Source organism: Pinus tabuliformis, chromosome 7 (assembly GCF_031772625.1).
Source record: "Pinus tabuliformis cultivar Carrire ecotype Pingquan chromosome 7, CPIR1, whole genome shotgun sequence".
Classification (NCBI taxonomy): Eukaryota; Viridiplantae; Streptophyta; class Pinopsida; order Pinales; family Pinaceae; genus Pinus; species Pinus tabuliformis.
In genome coordinates, this window is record NC_142293.1 from 1,706,645,128 (window position 1) to 1,706,654,064 (window position 8,937).

Below are 8,937 nucleotides of genomic sequence, written 5' to 3' on the forward strand. Positions count from 1 at the left end.
TAGCGATATCGCATTGGACCAAAGGATAGCGCTGATAGTTGGGAGTCTTGCCCTGCCGATCATCGATATTGCGATTCGTTCTGAGCCGTTGGATTGGTCAGATCTGGATCTGCAGTAAGAGCCCATATGACTATGTAAAAGGCAGAAAAGCACTATTTAAGCCTTTTCCTAAGGTTTTGGGTCCCGAGAAGGATTAAAGTGCAGTTTTAATATTTGAAGGGTCTTTTGGATCCCGAAAAGGGGAAATTCATTGTTTTCAAAGAATTTTGGATTCCGATAAAGAGGAGGGCTGATTGTGGGTTGAAAGACCCGTTGTGGGTTTTATTAAGCCATCATTTCCGCTGCACCACTATGAAATGAATCCTTTCTCTTTTGAAAGTGCAAGTTGTCTAATTTGTGTCACTTTTTCATCATCTTGTGGGGATTTCAAGCATATTAAGTAGCTTATGTCAATTGAGGGTTTGGTTCTTTGGGCATGTCTAAATTCATGTTAAGTTGTTTTCCCCATATCTAGGGATTGTGACCATTTCTTAATGATTTGAACATCCTTTTATGGAGTTGCCTTGCCTCATGAGGGTTCATTTTATAATGATTCAAACCATTGGATTTGTTGTTCTTCTCGTTTATGAAACTAAACATAAATTTTCCACACTAGGAAAAGCAATAAATTATCTACAAGAAATGTGTTTTTTAAACCAAACTTGAAAATTATTTTACGTCATACAACTTTGTAACTTTAGACTCGCTCAATTTGATTTCATCCATTATTTATATTTATCACTACAAAAATGATTAGGGGACATTGAGTTGTTGAAGGGATAATAAATTATAATACAAATTGGAAAAACATAAGAAAATAAATAGGAAATTTATGCAAACAATTAGTAGGAATTAATGTTAATTTAGCCACATTAAATTACTTGGGGATATATTTCAAGCATAAACATCCTAAATATGAGTGTAATAACAAGTTATTCATAAATTTTTCAATTCCTCCTTGATCTTCCATGTGATCCTATTCATAAGGGACGAAGATCAATTATAAAGGCAATTAGACCAATTCAATTTTTCATTATTATTATTAACCAAATGACACTTGGTTTACATGCAACTTTAGATAACACTTGTCAAATTGCATTAGGCCGGGTTATGTTTGGTTGGCTTGCTTATGAATGAAATATATGCCCATAAATCACATTGCAATTTGGGAAAGTTTTATCGAAACCAAACATGCCATTGTAAAGATCATGCACTTATGATAGGGACGTGTATAGGTTGTGCTTCTTTAGATTTGAGGTCAAATATTGATTAGTTCCCCTGCTAGGAATAAATGGGCCCCATCGCTTCAAGTCACAACCAAAGAAACTGAACTCTTACTATTTTATAATGTACCACATATCTTCATGTTTATATTGCTTGGCTCAAACAACTTAAAATATGGGGACGTCTTATTGGCTAAGTTCACATGAGTTATTGATCGATGGTTTGATAGGTTTGAACTCAGGCTAAGTGTTGTAAATATAAATTAGTGGGAACTAAAATCTTGAATTCTTCACCAAACAATGGTGGGTAATAGGGATTTAATAAATAAACATTAAAGACTAGATGAGATCCCAAGTAAGGTGGTATATCAATTTGGAAAGGATTATCACTTCAACCACTTTGAAAATTAAGATCCATATTTAAAGTGGCTTGAGCTTCTAAAGTAGACTCTTAAATCTTTATTCCTATAATTAGAGCTAAAATTGATCATTTGCTTGGAAATACAGAGGCACCTAATGTGCATCATTTCTTTGCTCAATGTACTTATGTTACTAGTGTTGTAAGATAGAGTAGATTTGTTGAATATGCTTAATGAAGATGGTGGCTTTATTGCGCCTTAAGGCGCTCTACATCCCAATATAGGCGTAGATGTGTAGGAGTAAATGTTTAACATTTAACATTTATATGTTGGTTCCGTTAAAGAATAATAAAAGGTTAAAAGTAATATAGAACCAAGCATGGTGGAGATGTTGTAGTGTAAACAATTAAATATTGGCTCAATTAATAACTAAATGTTAAAAGTAATAAAAATAATAAAATTCAATTTGTTATATTGTAATTTTGTTTGGCAAGGCATCTTAGCCCCTCCAACTCAAGTTAGAAATTATGCTTTAGGAAAAATTGCATAAATAATTATAAGTGATATTGGTCAATGCTAATTTAATAATGGTTGATAGAAATCATCATATAGTCTTACTTTGGATGTGAAGTCCATAAGTAAATTGCTTGCTCAAGCAAAGAACTTGCATAAATTTTGGTGAAAATATAAATAATTATGGGAAGTAACTCCTCTAAGTATATTTTTTTACATCTTATTTCTATCCATTTTTTATGCAAAGACTTACCTAAATTATGGAAGGAAGCCAATGGTGGTATATATGTTATTTACTTGAGTATAAGTTATTTTCAAGCATTTTATTTTTGGATGGTTTTCCTGCAAAGCTTAAGAATAAAAAAGCACCACACAAATATTTAAAAATCAGGCATGAATTGCAACCATATCTATAAATTATGGCATAAAATATGAAAGACCATTATTCACATGGAATTATATTGTGCAAAGGTTGCTAATAAGACCTTCAAGTTATAGTCCAATAAAATGTTTGATTTTTTTTAATAATATTGAAAAATAAATATTTATTTTTCAAAGTTAAACATTATAATTTGCATTGGTCAATGCTAAACTACTAGCTATCAACACAAAAATCGGTTGTTAGAGTCCTGCCTTCTAGGGGACTAATAATGATTCCATAACCATATTTAAATTTAATTAATAAGCACATAAAAACTTAATACTTACAATAAACTTACAATGTAACAAGTTTCTTAACCATGGATATTCATCCTCACTTTACCATGGATATTATTAACTTGTAAATAAGTTTTGTTACAATATCATGTGCCAATACCATGGCTTATCAATAACACATGTCGAAAAACCATAACTCATTTCACAATAAAATGTTAAAATGTAAAATATTTTACACATTACACATAGCATTGATTACATAGAGTGAAAATTTCCCATCATATGGATGGAGGGGGGAGAGAGAGAGAGGTAGGGAGATGGTGACAGAGTTGGAGGGGGGAGAGAGAGAGAGAATGATGGGGAGGGGAGAGAGAGAGAGAGAGTGATGGGGAGGAGAGAGAGAGAGAGAGGGAGAGAGGGAGAGAGATGGTATTAGAGTGGGAGAGAGAGGGTGGGGAAGAACAAAGACATAGCGAGATAGAGGTAGAGGGAGAGGGAGTGACAAGGGAGAGATGAAGAGAGAGAAGGAGAGGAGAGGAGGGAAGACAAAGAGAAGGAGGAGAGAGAGAGAGGGAGAGAGAGAGGGAGAGAGAGAGAGGAGAGAGAAAGAGGAGAGAGAGGGAGACATGGAGATGGAGGGGGGAGATAGGGGGAGAGATAGAAGGAGAGAGGGAGGGAGATAATGACAAAGTTGGAGGGTAGAGAGAGAGATATGACAAGGATATACAAGGGAGGTGGGAGAGAAAGGGAGAGAGATGAAGGAAGAGAGAGAGAAGGAGAGATGGAGGGAGAGAGTAGAGCATGAGGTTAGAGAGAGAGAAAAGAGAGATAGAGGGAGAGATGGATCCAGCCTAGATATGGTATGTGTGTATATAAAAACCATCCTAGATCCATCTTAATCCTGAATCTATTAAACGTCAAGAGGGATCAAATCTCTTTCAACCTTAAAAATAGTTTTTTTTTATCTTAATATATTTGATCCCTCTCGACGCTTGATAGATTTGGGGTTAGGCTGGATCTAGGTTGGTCTTAACCTTTGGAATTCTAAGAAGAAGATTATGTTGTAGATTTTAGAAATGATACATCTAAAAGGATGGATGGTTGGAAACCTAGACAAGTTTATAAAGGACTATGTCAGATTATATTTTAAGCATGGTGAATGAAATATATGTTTTTGTCTCAGGTGTGGGGGTGTGCATGGTTATACATGCATAATAGATGAACCAAAATTTAGTTGAAAACTTTTATTTTGTCATTGATATGATGGTGGAAAGTGGTAGATGAGTTGAGTTTTTATCAAGCATTTATCACGCAAAACATTCTAGAAATAACTGAGAAATATAGAATCATGATTAGACACTAAGGAAGATGCAAAACTAGAGTGGGACCAACCTACATGAATGAAGTATAGTTGAGGTGTGTCTAGGGATATGTTTGTCTTATTACAGAAAATCAAAATAATCATTTTGGAAAAACAATAAACAATAGCTATTACAAAGTCATGTTGTTGCTTGGCCACAGGTAGCCCTAAGAAAATGTCTAGAAGCTAGCAAATAATTGACAATGTTTCGAAGAAGCGTGAAATGGTGTATACATACCCAAATGGTGGTTTCTTGGTTCAACAATGGAACAAAACACACAAGATCTAAGGTGGTGTTTAAAATCTTATCTCATGTGAGGCTAGCAGAGTTGTTGTTTTAGTGTAGCCATTATCTTCATCAGTCCAAAGTGACAAACATATTTGGAAAATTGAAGTTCCCAAATCAATTGGCCCTTGGATTCACCTGTAAGTATACCTAATGTATCTAGGTGATAAAGAACATCATGTCGCAAGTGGAAATCAACCTTATCTGCAAAAGATAATACGAAGAAAACATTACACCCATGTTGGAGAGCAATGTAGATTGGTGCAAACTCTATATTATTATTGTACAATTCTATCCATTCTTTTATGTTATGGCTCTTGGTGTCAAGGAAAATTGTTAATTGATACTAGATGTCTCCTTAAACAATCTTAAACAATCCATGCCTTGTTGTCTTTTCCTTTTTTATGTTTTCTGATTAAATGAAAATTCTACAAAAGTAACATGCTTCATGTTGCATGCATCCTCTAGTCTTCTCTACAGCTAGAGAAATTGCAAGGAATTGTGATATGAATTATCATTGTTTCCTTTTCTAGAATGTATTGGCTCCATTGTCTAATTGCTTGTACATGGGGTATAACTCTATATTATCTGTGTAGTAGTTTTAAATTACATAATTGAAGGTATCATAGCGAAAAGTAATGGGATGTCCACATTGGGTGAGGATGGCTCAAATGGCATAATCAAATGCATCAACTCCTATCTCAAAGGGTTGATAGATATAGTACAAATATTTTGGTTTAGTTAGTTAAAGGCTTGTTGATACATCTCAGTTGAGGAGAATACATGTTTCTTCAAATTCCCTAAATGTGAGAAACCTAGAACAAAACACTTATAAAAGTTTACCATATCAAAGGAACTACACAACTCCATGAGGTTCCAGACTTGCAACCAATTATGCATGATCTCTACTTTTTTTTGGGAACAACCTAAAACTTCATTTGTTAATGATAAATCCAATGGTGTAACAAATGGATGTCACAATAAATGAATATTTGCACAAATCTAAAAAGAAATGAATTATGTCATTGAAGTTTCTATCATATACAATTAACTAAATGAAAAGAAACTGGGGTTGCTTTAGGTGATACTTACTTTTCATAGAAGTAATCTTTAATGCCACTTTTTCAAGTTTCTGGTGGGTTTCTGATTGGAATCCAGTCAAAAAATTTGTGGCCAAACCTTGATTTGTGTTGTTTAAATTGATGTTTTAACTATATGTGTGGGTTCAGAGCCCTCAAAAACCCCACAGGCATTTCAATTGTGAAGAGTTTACCTCTCAACCTTGTGATTTCAATGAATCTCTACCAGATTCTAGACAAATTAAATTGGAAAATAGACGAGAATTTTTTTCAAAAAATCACACTTAAAGACTACTCACTAGTGAAACTACCTACTATACCCTTATAAGTAGTTTGTAACCCTGGTAACTGCTCTCCCTCCTAAATATGCTCAACGTTTCTATCCATGAATATCCAAGCACCCGGGTGGGACTTTTCGCATTCAGCGTTTCTATCCATGAATATCCAAGAACCCAGGTGGGCCTTTTCGCATTCAGTTCAGTTGTCACCAACAAGCAGGTGGCAAGCCTGCACTTCTGTTTTGCATAAAACTGTACAAAATCAACGTTTTAATGGGAGGATTTCTCATGTTTCCTAGTGAAAAGGACCGTTTGGCACAAGAAAATTTATGGTCTTGGATTTTTTTATTTTTTATTTTTTAAATTAATTCTTTGCATTTAAAAGGCTTCCCACACTCACCTTGTATGTACATCATCATGGTGAATTCCTTGACTAGAACAGTTATCAGGAAATCTTCCAAAAATCAAATTGATAGACGACGTTCTTTTGCAATGGCTTGCTTCCTCCATCATAGTCTGGGGATTGAATTATGGAACTTTTGTATAGAGGACTTGGGTTCAGGTTGTGTTGGCTTCTCGAATTTTTTGGTTTTTGGAATTATTAATTCTTGGTTTTTGTAATTTCAATTCTATGATTTTGGAATTATTAATTCGTTAGTTTAGCCCATCCCATCCTAGTATTGTCCTGAGTATCTACTTTATTGTTTTCTTGGGAGTTAATTTCTAGTTTTTTTATTGGTTGTTTTAGACATCTCTATTATGGGATTTGGTTTTTTCATTTGAATGACATAGAGTTCCCTAGTCTCATTTGTGGATAAAATGGCTTTGTATTTCAATTTGGTTGGGTGTAAAGTGGGGTTTTTTTAGTGCTATAGTTTTCTAGTTTTTTGTTAAAATTTAAGAATATTTTTATCGAGAACTTGGAACTCAATCTTATTAGGTGTATTGGTCTCTTGGATTTCAAAGAAGCTTAAAAAATTTGAAGCGTCATTCATCAACATGAGTTATCCAATGCAATATAATGCCTATTTTCTCAATAACATTAAAAGTATATAAGAATGAACATTATTGCACTTTTCAAAATTCACAATCATGAAAATATCATAACACACCATAAACTACAAATTTATGAACTAGAAGTAGAATACAACATGCTAAAAAAATTAGTTTTCATTTTAAGCCAAAGTTTTCATTTAGCAGCCTCCAACTATAAGATATCTACAAACTATGTTCACCTTGAGATCATGGGGGATGATATGGTTCATTAGATGCTCAAAGATATGAACATTTGAAATTAGGAATCATCTCCAACCAATCTAGCATTGAAAGAGATAGGTAGTCACCATGTCTTTCCATAAATTTTATGTTGTGCAAACTAATTAGGATCTTAGGAGGTTTTTTAAGAATATGTGTGTGTTCGTGTGTGTGAAATACCAGAATGTGGTTTGTGGACATATGTGTATTCTTTTCAACAAACAAGGCGCTAGTTATTTTGCATAAAATTTAAGGTCAATAATTTTTGTAACTTTTGTTTGTGTGTGTGTGTAAGCTCCACATTGAAATTATCTTCGATTTAAATCATAAACAAAAAATACACATGTATGCTTCCAGTCACTAGGGAAATGAGACTAGCAACACATGCACATTACCTTTGTCCAAACCACCAAGTTTAGAGGTAACACAGTAAAGTAAAATCATAATTTTGATAATGTAAGGATTTTTACGACCTAGATTACACTTAAAATTAAACTAATTAGCAAATTTACTGCTACCAAAAAAAATAAAAAATAAATAAATAAATAAATAAAGCTTGACATGATTACCTAAAGGGCGAGTCAAGGTTTTTTTTTTTCTTTTTCCCATTGGATGACCCTCTTCTTCATAAGAATTAAAGAAATCCAGATTGGCTATTTTATTTGAAGAATGGAGACCTTGTAATTAATTTCTGGAGAGCATCTACACAAAATATGATTTCCTACTAAGCCTCACTCCTTTTCACTAGCACTTTTCCCAAGATTGGTTTCACTTGCCAAAATACGTCTAGTTCCTGAAGATATTTATTGTATCACCTTTTGCTAGTTCCAGTCTCAGGAATTCATTGACCCACATTTTCTTATATTTATTCATCCTACATGAATTTTCTTTATACCTTTACTATAACCTTTGCAATATTAATTTCATTTTTAGTTGTCAGAGGCGTCTACTCTCAATATGTAACAATTGAGTTCTTACCATTTATCTAATCATAGGTTCAGGGGATGGTCCATTATGGCTATGCTTGATCCACGTCGAAGCATACTTGGAGGAATATTAGTGATAAAAGCAAGGAGTTAGGGTGACAAATTAACGAAAGGAAAGGAGTCAATGTAAAATAAGTAGGGTGTTGAGGTATTAGGTTGATGAGAGGTAACATGATGATGAGGTGATAGGTTAACTAGTGGGGTAGAAGGATATTACAGTGAGGGAATGCAAGCTGGCAAGATAGGCCACCTTGAAAACACCAAGGAGAGGTGAAACAGATGGGAGGAGACACTAGCAACTGACGCTTTGAATTGACGTGAAACAAGCTACAAAGTTAAATGTCATAGATAAGAGCTTCTTCAAGCTTGAGGAAAGAAGGAAGAAAAAATTTGATGAGGAGCCAAAGTCTATTAGGAGTTGAGAATGGGGAGGACCCAATGTGAAAGATAAATCTCCCAACCCCAACACGAAGGATAAACCAAGAAGACTTTATTAAAATAAGAAAATAGAGAGAACTAGAGAGACATGCTTACCTTTTTGAGAGAAAGACACACATATAATGCTAAAATATCTTGATACTTTATACTATTTGAATAATTATTTGGTTTGAGCTTCATAATTAGAGAGTGAGGGTAAGGGTGGACATCAGCGGCTCATTATTATTCCATTTGTGAGTCCGGTCTCATGTAATATGGGGAATGAAAATCTTCTTATCTAATGTTGGAACAATTAAAATTTAAAGGGTTCAAAATATCAAGGCTCCAATTCATAAGTAGAGGTATAGGATCATATTTAAGACTTTCATTGGGAAGATAGTCAACCACTTTGTTCCCAGATATTTGTATAGGATTATGACAAGAATTTGGAAAATATTATTGTTGATTTTACACAACGCACTCTCA